The 11,459-nt window shown below is 40.8% G+C and overlaps 1 pseudogene; it reads right to left on the bottom strand.

The window, feature by feature from the left end:
* Positions 1-207: 207 nt before the first annotated feature.
* Positions 208-790, bottom strand: LOC118025417 (annotated as a pseudogene).
* Between the last annotated feature and the right edge of the window lie 10,669 nt (positions 791-11,459).

The raw sequence follows: 11,459 nt of genomic DNA, 5'->3' as shown, positions 1-11,459 counted from the left end.
ACACGGATGATTTTACATACAGATCTTTCAAGAAAAACAATGACACGGTCAATATGGCCATGTTTTTAAAATTTAAAAAAAAAAGATTGTTTTCTTTCACTCTTCCCTTTCCAAATTATTTTTTTTTTGTTATAGCACAACTTATATATTCCAAATGGACAAAAAATTAGTGTCATTTACAGTATCTTAAGATAAATTGCCTTTGAATGAGAGCTTCCTTTCCAGTACTTTGATGTCTACAAGACGTATCTAGAAAATGTACTGCTGTGGAAAATGACTGCTTAAATCGAATGGGGGGAGGGGGGAGGGCCTGTGGTTTCTCTTTTTGATTAATTGCTGTAACACTGTCCTTCGGGCGGCTGAGGGAGTTTCGTGTTTTCTTTAGACATCATTAGGCGCAGAGCTCTTGCAGGACAACTTTGATGCTATATGAATTCTGCCATTTTGCTAGCACTGATATGGCTCTTGGGTCCACCACTCAATTAGAACTATTAACTCCGTTCATGTTAATTTTTGTTACAAATCTTACAAAGGGGGGTGCTTCTGGATATTTAGGCCCACATTCTATTTTAAGGCTGTATATTTGGTTTTCGTAAATTGTCCGAGCCCGTGGTGGCTGCCATCTTGCGTCGCTGTCACTGGAAGCTCAAATTATTTTTAACTTAGATGTTTCTTCACTCTGCAGATTCTTCAGTTTCCAGCATCAGTCTTTTAGCCAGGGATAATAGTTAAGGATCTTGATCATCCTACAATGAAAACATTTATTGAGTACCTACTATGAGTCAGGCATTCCGCTAGGTGCTACAAATACAAAGACGGACAAACCCTGGACCTTGTAAACTAGGACTAAGAGAAAGTGTCCCTGCATGCCTGGAAGTTAATGTGCTGCTTCCTACCCCCCACCATTCCTGCTGGGTCCCAGAACTGACTTCCAGGATATCACACTGAAAATCTGCTAATGTGGAGAAATAATCTAGAGCAGAGGAACACGATCTTCATACAAAAATATGGCTTCTGTTGTGTACATGTGGCAAATGAACTTAACTCTTACAAATTGTCTAAGCTTTCTTATCTGTAAAATAAAAAAAATTGTGTTTGTGGACTTGGGACAGGGATCGGGCTCCATGATTCTAAGACTCATTCTAACTCTTATAGGTCTGTGGTGTTGATTTAAAGTTCATTTATACAGGGACACCTGGGTGTCTCAGTTGGTTAAGCGTCTGCCTTCGGCTCAGGTCATGATCCTGGGGTCCTGGGATCGAGTTCCGCATCGAGCTGCTTGCTCAGTGGGGAGCCTGCTTCTCCTTCTGTCTCTCTCCCCTGCTTGTGCTCACTCTCTCTGACAAATAAATAAAATCTTTTTTAAAAAAGTTCAATTATACAATGCTTTCTATAAAAAAGACTCAGGACTATACTTCTTTATAAAGACTAGCAGAAATGAAGTAAAATCCATGGCATCTTCCATTGTAAGAAAACTTCCTTTGTAGGAAAACTAAATACATATCTAGCCAAGTCTATTTATCTATGGTGGTGGACTAATTGGTCAAGCCCACAAGATCAATGGAATAAAAACTCACTTTAACATGGGGCACCTACATTCAAAAATAAATCTCATATCTTGGCTGATTGTGAAGATAATTATTATTTTTCAAGGTAAAGGTGAAGTAAAGTTGAAAGTATTCTTCACTAGAAGACCTGCACTACAAGAAATGTTAAAGGAAGTCTTTTGGGCAGAAAGAGAAATGATACCAGTTGGAAATGTGGATCTCCACAAAGGAATAAAGAGCTTTCCATGGATACAAATTTCATTAGCTGGTATTCCAGTCTCTACCAGACCAGAGGCAGCAAATGAAGAAATGGAGAGTAGAAGGTCTGGTGGAAACAGATACACACATCATTCAGCAAAGGAATTCAGCCGATAAGCCTACACCTAGGGAAGAAAACAGGAAAAAGAAAATTCATTGGAGGAGGGGGAGAAAGAGAGGAGAAGAAGAAATAATTTTAAAATTCTAGTAAGTGAATGCCAATTTGTGTTGGCCACCAAGAAAAAAACAATCAAATTCAAAATACCCTTTAAGAAAAGTGAGATATGTCTATGAGAGAATTTTGTCTAAATTGAGTAAAATAAAATTTCCTTACTAGGCTAGTAAAAATTGTTTAAATAGACCTTATACCATTTTCTGATAACTTCGTGGCTCCTGCTGGGTCCTGGTTGGCAGAAACTCTGCCTTCTGCCTCTGGATCCCCAATTCTGTTTGCCCTCGGGGCACGTGCTCTAAGCACGGTACTCAGGCAACACGTGCCTTTGATTGAATCCTTGATACATTCATTTCCAGACTTTCCACTAAAATTCAGTCCTCCTGAAGGCATAGTTAGCTACCCCTTTTGAAAGGATAAGCTGAAGAAACCCTAGCACTTGTCTATTTTTCAAATACTATGAAGTTTTAAAAGCGAACGTAATTTTGCCTCTTGTCCCATGTTTAGGCTGAGGAGTCAGGAAAACTTTTTCCGATTGCTTTATGGCAAGTATCCTTCTCGTCTCTTAGACTATGCCCGCATTAGACATGGTGAACATTCTCTCATGATTCCTACCTTAGCAATCTTCCTCCTCACTTTGGAACTATGGCTCTGAACACAAACCCGAGTGCAAATCACGGCGCTCCAGAGGCCACTACCCAGCACCTGGCTCGACCACAGAATCCCATTTCAGCTGTCCCTGCCACGAGTTGGCCAGTGGTTGTGTACTAGGAAAAGTCCCTCCGCATTCTTCCAGAGTCTAAATTATGTCTTCCCATGCAGAACTGATGGAAGTCCAAACAAGCAAAACAGAACCGATTGGAAGTTACACAGGGCCAGATTCGTGGTGTGCAATCTGTGCAGTCATCTAGGCCCCTGCACTCAGAAGGGCCCTGGGCTTGCTTTAATGCTCTGCTGTCGCTGTCATGAAATATTTAGTAATTCTGGTTTGGACTTGGGTTTTGTAAGTGACGTCAGCTGGGACAACGGAGCATCCGTGTGAGCAGAGGGGATCCCTTCACATGCATCTCCATTATTCCCTATCTCACCCTTCACACATGGCGTCACAGTGTCCCATGGACACAGAAGTCCAGTGGGCCCACGATGCGGGGGACTTCAGCAAGACTCAAAGCAGGTACAAGGTAAGTGTGTTCCATCTCTGATTGAGTAAATGGGAGCCCTGAGAGCCCTAAGAGGTCATCCTTTTCTTTTATCATAACTTCTTCTGATGCAGATAGAAGGCAAGGGTGTTCTAAGCAACACAAATGACCAAGAAAACCTGCCATATCCTTTCTTCCTCATGTTACTTAGCCAACCACTTACTGTGCATATTTGGCATAGAAAAAAAAGGAAAGATAGGACAACCCATAGTCCCTTTTTCTTTCGGTCCTTATTTACTCATCAGCAAGCCAAAGGCAGAGAGTGTTGCCTGAATGTGCATGAATCAGGAAGTGACATAAAAACAGCTGAAGTACTTTTGTTCAGTATTTCCACTGCTCTGGGAAGAACAAAATACATACGCATGCATGAGGTACAAGATATACATTGTGTAATTTCAGTGCAAGTCATATTTGCACTTAATACAATTATATTTGTTCTTATAGTTGCAGTTACAATTTGCATTGCACAATATAAAGATGAATGATAAAGATAAAAGTCATGCTAGTAATTAAAATTTTAATTTTTTCTTTATTTTAGAATGACAATAGCAAATAAAAAACCACCATAACAAGTCAAGAGAGAAATTGCAGAAGAAAGGAGAAGATACTTTAGTACCTTTAACGGCACCCTTTCCCTGATTTTTAAACCAGGATCCCACATTTTCATTTAGCGTGAGCACTGTGAATTATGTACCCAGCCGTGAGGTAGGAAAAGCAGAAAATGATGAGGAGAAAGTAAAACTTGAAGCAGTAACAGGAAAACATTTAAATGACTATTTCTTCAGGTAATTGCCAAAAAAAGTGTTGTAACTATTCATTCCGAGAGAGTGATATACTAAAAAGTTCTCCGTTACCTGCATCATTTAGACAAAGCACCTTTATTTCCCAAGCATTTGTCAACCTAATGTCTGCAGTAACAAGGGACAGTACGCTAGGGGGCAGCAGCTACCGTGCGTCAGCCCTCTAGGGCTCTGAAGCCCAGGATCAGTGATTTCCTTACTTAGGAGACCCTGAGGAAATGAAGAGATACTGACTACCTAAGAAATCGGCTGTTTATGTTAATTTGCTCTGCTGCATTGTTTCAGAGACGATGGGCTTCTTACTCCAAGGACTTGAGGTGTTTCTTTGCCAAAAATGAAGTAGCAGTGAACGTGTTTTTATCTGCTCACACTCTATGACACATTCTTAAAGTGAAAAGTAACATAGTCAGGGGGTGCCTGGGTGGCTCAGCCCATTAAGCATCTTCCTTTGGCTCAGGTCCTGATCCCAGGGTCTTGGGATCGAGCCCCACGTTGGGCTCCCTGCTCAACGGGAAGCCTGTTTCTCCCTCTCCCTCTGCCCCTCATTCCCCCCTCCAAATAAATAAATAAAATCTTTTTAAAAAATAGTAACATAGTGTGAAAGATCATTTTATTTTATTTTTTTAAGATTTTATTTATTTATTTGAGAGAGAGTGAGCGAGAGAGAGAGCACAAGCCAAAGGGAGCAGCAGAGAGAGAGAAGCCGACTCCCCGCCGAGCAGGGAGCCCGATGTGGGACCCGATCCCAGGCCCCGGGGATCATAACCTGAGCCCAAGGCAGATGCTTAACCAACTGAGCCACCCAGGCACTCCCTGAAAGATCATTTTAAACTTAGTTTCCCTGTACAACCTAGTAGTAACTGGTCATTTTTATCAACTATGGATTTGATCAAAAGAAACAACTCATTTCACTGAGGCCACTTAGCAGCTATCAAGTGGTAACAATTTTGTAATCATGAAGAGTGCGCAGATTTCAGAGGAAAACTGCCAAGTCAAAGGATTAGAAAACCATTTGCAAAATCCACAGTCACTCAACATGGCTGGAATTGAAGAATCAGAATGTGCTGAACAGAACAAGAATCTAGTAGCCCATATTTTAAAGGAGATAATTTGCAAAGATCACTATATTTACCAAGATATGGAAAGCTATGCAGTTAGCATGAAGGCGAGAATGGCATTGCCCTACAGATGAGTTGGCTCAAACATAGCTTGCAGTATTATATTCAGTTGCTCCCACAAGATTTCCCAAATAAAAATTTTGCAAACAGTGGACTGAAAGTTCTATGAAACAGTATGTTAAGAAACCACTGTAGCGGGTGCCTGGGTGGCTCAGTTGGTTAAGCGACCGCCTTCGGCTCAGGTCATGGTCCTGGAGTCCTGGGATCGAGTCCCGCATCGGGCTCCCTGCTCGGCGGGGAGTCTGCTTCTCCCTCTGACCCTCCCCCCTCTCATGTGCTCTCTCTCTCTGTCTCTCTCTCTCTCAAATAAAAAAAAAAAAAAATCTTAAAAAAAAAAAAAAGAAACCACTGTAGTGAATACGACTCTGGAAAGAATTAAGAAAAAGTTCCTTTTATCCCAATTTATCACAAACCTCCAGGATGGTGCTTCTCAAAAGAGGCGGTTCTATCCACGAGCGGCATTTGGAAATTTACAGCGGTGTTTCTGGTGGTCCCAGTGATTAGAGGCACGACTTCCTTTTAATATAGTGGTGAGCCAGGGACATTAACTCTTACGATGCATAGGGCATCCTCCCAAAATGGGAAAGTATTGTCAAACGTCTCTCACAACTTTTAATGCCCTGCCTTAAATTTACAGGTGAAAAATTCTGTTTCTTAGAAATTAAGTCTATTTTACATATAAGCACAAATTACTTGTAGTGTCGTTTTAATAAAATTCAGTGCTCCAGGGGTATAACTACCAGGTAAGTCAAGGGAAGATCGTGCTTTATTTCATTCAGAACTTTACCAAGACTTGTAACCATCTCTGAGGAGTGTGTCACCAGCTGCATCTGGTGGAGCCGAGTCACCAACAGAACATTCTGCATTTATAGCTCTTGATTCGTAGTGGTTCTAAGTGTACATTTAAATATACCTTTTTAGTTTTTATTCAAAATGTTAAATATAAAAAGAAGAATCAGGTTGAAGAGTTTCCTGTCTCTCTTAAATTCCAGCATACTCATAATCAGTGTAGGCATCTGACCACTTCATCGTGCTTTTTAGTATAGTTATCATTGTGTATTCCCATACTTGGATGTATATTTCTTTCATTTATCCTTTGTATGGCAGTTAAGGCATTCTGTGTGTGTGTGTGTGGTTTTAATTTTGTGTATTACAGACTATATTTTCTATGGATATCATTTCAGGGTAGTAAAGGAGCATAACAAAATATTTGTCATAAAAGGGACTTCAGGGTCTCCTAGGTTTGAAAGCAAAGGCTTTAGGGGTCTTCCTTCCGCAGGCAGCTACCTCACCTTTTCTCCCTGTCTTCCTGCCCTACCCTGCCACTTGCAGAGAAGGGAATGGGCAGTAACAAGAAATGGTTAGTAGCTAGCCCGTGAAGAAAATGTTATTCTGGTTAATAATTTTTTTCTGATAATTTTTAAATAGACAGTTGTTAAGTTGAGCATTCTTAAATGATACGGATATAAATATAGCATTGTCAAAAGTACATATTAATTATTTCATTCATTAAGTATTACCAAGTACCTTACTAGTAAAGTACTAGTAAACAGATAGTATCTAAATAGGACCAAAATCATTGCTACCCTAAAGAACATCTCTTTCTGAAAACAAACCAACCAACAGGGAACCAAATCAGAATAGATATGCAAGAAAAAAATAAAGCTAAACCTTAAAAAAAAAAATCACATTATGAGAGATAAAGCAACTTTTTAAAAAAAGTTTACTTATTTAATTTGAGAGGGAGAGAGAGGGAGTCAGGGGGAGGGGCAGACTCCCAAATGAGTGTGGAACCTGATGCGGGTCTCAGTCTCAACACCCTGAGATCATGACCTGAGCTGAAACCAAGAGCTGGATGCTTAACCAACTGAGCCATCCAGGTACCCTGAGATAAATCAACTTTTAAGAAAAAAAATTAAAATATGATAAATAAAATAAATATACTTTTTTTTAAGAATCAGAATTACATGACTGTGAAATTAGTGTATCTTTTAAAGCTCTTTGGTATGGCTGGAATCAAATTCTTTATAGTAAATTCAGTAATAGAAAGAAATAGTCCTCTGCACTTATTAGAAACAAATGTTACTGTGGGTTTTTTTCCTTTCCTCTGGCTGGTTGCTAAAATCAAGAATGGAATGAACAAAGGCAAAGCAGGTTAGGGAAGGGGGGCTATGTGACTAGGAGCAGGTTGCTTGACCCCTCAGTGCCTGGGTTTCCTTATATGATAGCACCATATTAAATGAATTAGGACATATTATGTGCTCAGAACAGGGCCCAGCATTTATAGTCAGAGGCACATAGCGAAGTGTTAGCGTATCTCTTTTCCAGACCAGAAACATGAGGGCTGTTGATGGGAACAATTGCCTAACTTAGGAAGGGCCATCTTGACCAAACTAGGCACTCACATGACTTGCTTCGTACTTCAGGGCTCCAGATGTGAGAGATGCCAAACAGTCCCAGTGTAATTAGGAGTGTTTGACAGCCTGGTAAGCTTAGGGCATTCCTGACTAAGCTGTATTCAGTTGTTCAAGTTAGGCAAATGGAAGATTTGTGTGGATTTAGATATTGGAGTTTGTTACCCAGCAAGAGAGAGAAGTTCCCGAAGAAATTCTGAATTAGCTCATGAGCGAAGTAACTTCTTGATAGGTGGCTGTTGACTCTGACCACAATGAACCCAAGAACTCATGATCCTCTGACCCAGAAAAAAAAAAAAAAAACACAACACCTCATGTGAGAACTGATTAGGTGGCAAGACACCAGGAAAATTAGTTTTACAACCTATCAGGTGGCTAAAGGTTGGTCACATTGTGTGGGGGAGCAGGAAAAGCAGGGCCACTACATCTCACAGGGGGCATCTGTGTGGAGTACCCTGTGTGGGAACGGGTTCTGGATCTTCATGCAGCTCTGCTGTCCCAGAGAGGGCCTAATGCAGCGGGGACACGCGGGCCCGTGACACCAAATGGAAGCTACATCTATCTTCCTTCCTTCTCGTCTTTCCACAGCATTGTGTAACCACTGAACTTGCCCGGAAAGAAATGCAAAGGAGGTTTTAGATTATGTCATTTAGTGCTTAGAACTATCCTATCTCATTAAAACCACTCTCTTTACAGGCAAGGGAACCATAGATTTAGAGAAGTAACACTTGAGGTTAAGCCTCATGCCAGGTTGCCTCACTCCAAATCTCATGCTCCCAAACTATATGTTAGCCTGCCTCCTTGGAACCAATCACAATAGATGTTTGTTTAGTGTTGGAACACTCAGGAAGTTCCAAACCCTTGTGCACCTTCTATCACCACCGTCTCCATTATGTAGATAAGTAAACAGACAAAATGATGTGTAAGGCATTTCCCCAAATTTATACAATTAGCTGGTGGAGGCAAGATTTGCACCCCAGTCTTTTAAATCTAAGTAGAATTTATAATAGGAGTGCTCAGAAAGAATGGGGTGAGCTATGCTGAGCACCCTGGCCAAAGGGAAAAGATTCTGAGATCACGACCTCAGCCTGTTTTTGTCTTTGCTGTCTCCCCGGAAAATGCTTTTACATGAATAGAATTAGCTAATAATCACCTGCATCCTGATTACTGCATTTGTACCCTCGAGCTATACTCCCTTTCTCTAGAGGGTATGTAGGATTTGTAGAATCTGGAAAGGTCTTCTCTGTTGAAGATGAATATTTGAGAGAGCACTTTTAGATTTAAGCAGTATCCTTAAAGTAATATGTCTAGACCCCATGGAAATCCCCCATAGGGTTAATAAGCAAATACTAATGGTCCAGGATGCCAAGAGCGAGGACACCACAACATGAGAAACTTCCATCCCTCGGGAGGACAAACATCTCTGAATTTTGGAGAAAATGCCATTTTCAGACTTACTCCATTACTTTTATCTAATAACCTGTTACTTATTATGGATTTCAGAAGGTCTGGTGAAGGGATGTTAATGAATCAATAGGACATTGTTCCATGTGAGAAAGGAAACAACCTGTATAGATCTCTGTCAGAGTTTACTCCTCTGAGTTGGTCGTGAGGCACTGTGCTGCCTGGTCTCAAACACCGGCAGCCATCATGAACAAGTTTTTGTGAACTCGGTGATACCTGCAATTATTCGGAGGCGGCCTCTCGACCTAAGGGAGAAGAGAGCCCCTGGGATCAGTTACCTCACACCCATTTTACCACATTTTCTCCACCACGGAGGTACTGGATCTGTTCATCTGGAGAACTGGTTTGGGTTTTTTTTCAGTTATAAAATATAACAAAATGTTTCTTTTTTGATTTTTTATTGTTATATTAATCACCATACATTACATCACTAGTTTTTGATGTAGTGTTCCATGATTCATTATTTGTACATAACACCCAGTGCTCCATGCAGAACGTGCCCTCTTTAATACCCATCACCAGGCTAACCCATCCTCCCACCTCCCTCCCTTCTAGAACCCTCAGTTTGTTTCTCAGAGTCCATCATCTCTCATGGTTCATCTCCCCCTCCAATTTCCTTCCCTTCATTCTTCCCCTCCTGCTAGCGTCTTCTTCTTCTTCTTTTTTTTTTTTTAAACATATAATGTATTATTTGTTTCGGAGGTACAGATCTGTGATTCAACAGTCTTACACAATTCACAGCGCTTACCAGAGCACATACCCTCTTCCCCAGTATCTATCACCCAGCCACCCCACCCCCCATTCAGCAACCCTCAGTTTGTTTCCTGAGATTAAGAATTCCTCATATCAGTGAGGTCATATGATACATGTCTTTCTCTGATTGACTTATTTCGCTCAGCATAACACCCTCCAGTTCCATCCATGTCATTGCAAATGGCAAGATCTCATTCCTTTTGATGGCTGCATAATATTCCATTGTGTATATATACCACATCTTCTTTATCTATTCATCTGTCGATGGACATCTTGGCTCTTTCCACAGTTTGGCTATTGTGGACATTGCTGCTATGAACATCGGGGTGCACATACCCCTTTGGATCTCTACATTTGTATCTTTGGGGTAAATACCCAGTAGTGCAATTGCTGGATCATATAGTAGCTCTATTTTCAACTTTTTGAGGATCCTCCATACTGTTTTCCAGAGTGGTTGCACCAGCTTGCATTCCCACCAACACTGTAGGAGGGTTCCCCTTTCTCTGCATCCCCGCCAACATCTGTTGTTTCCTGACTTGTTGATTTTAGCCATTCTGACTAGTGTGAGGTGGTGTCTCATTGAGGTTTTGATTTGGATTTCCCTGATGCTGAGCGATGTTGAGCACTTTTTCGTGTGTCTGCTGGCCATTTGGATGTCTTCTTTGGAAAAATGTCTGTTCATGTCTTCTGCCCATTTCTTGATTGGATTCTTTGTTCTTTGGGTGTTGAGTTTGATAAGTTCTTTATAGATTTGGATACTAGCCCTTTATCTGATATGTCGTTTGCAAATACCTTCTCCCATTCTGTCGGTTGTCTTTTGGTTTTGTTGACTGTTTCCTTTGCTGTGCAAAAGCTTTTTATCTTGTGAAGTCCCAATAGTTCATTTTTGCCCTTGTTTCCCTTGCCTTTGGCAATGTTTCTAGGAAGAAGTTGCTGCGGCTGAGGTCGAAGAGGTTGCTGCCTGTGTTCTCCTTTAGGATTTTGATGGGCTCCTGTCTCACATTTAGGTCTTTCAACCATTTGGAGTCTATTTTTGTGTGTGGTGTAAGGAAATGGTCCAGTTTCATTCTTCTGCATGTGGCTGTCCAATTTTCCCAACACCATTTGTTGAAGAGACTGTCTTTTTTCCACTGGACATTCTTTCCTGCTTTGTCAAAGATTAGTTGACCATAGAGTTGAGGGTCCATTTCTGGGCTCTCTATTCTGTTCCATTGATCTATGTGTCTGTTTTTGTGCCAGTACCATACTGTCTTGATGATGACAGCTTTGTAATAGAGCTGGAAGTCTGGAATTGTGATGCCGCCAGCTTTGCTTTTCTTTTTCAACATTCCTCTGGCTATGCGGGGTCTTTTCTGGTTCCATACAAGTTTTAGGATTATTTGTTCCATTTCTTTGAAAAAAGTGGATGGTATTTTGATGGGGATTGCATTGATGTGTAGATTGCTCTAGGTAGCATTGACATCTTCACAATATTTTTTCTTCCAATCCATGAGCATGGAATGTTTTTCCATTTCTTTGTGGCTTCCTCAATTTCTTTCATGAGTATTTTATAGTTTTCTGAGTACAGATCCTTTGCCTCTTTGGTTAGATTTATTCCTAGGTATCTTATGGTTTTGGGTGCCATTGTAAATGGGATCAACTCCTTAATTTCTCTTTCTTCTGTCTTGTTGTTGG

The sequence above is a fragment of the Mirounga leonina genome, unplaced genomic scaffold (genome assembly GCF_011800145.1).
Source record: "Mirounga leonina isolate KUSES-001 unplaced genomic scaffold, KU_Mleo_1.0 Mir_201, whole genome shotgun sequence".
Lineage (NCBI taxonomy): Eukaryota > Metazoa > Chordata > Mammalia > Carnivora > Phocidae > Mirounga > Mirounga leonina.
The sequence above is the reverse complement of the archived record's forward strand: the minus strand, read 5'-3'. Positions and strand labels throughout refer to the sequence as shown.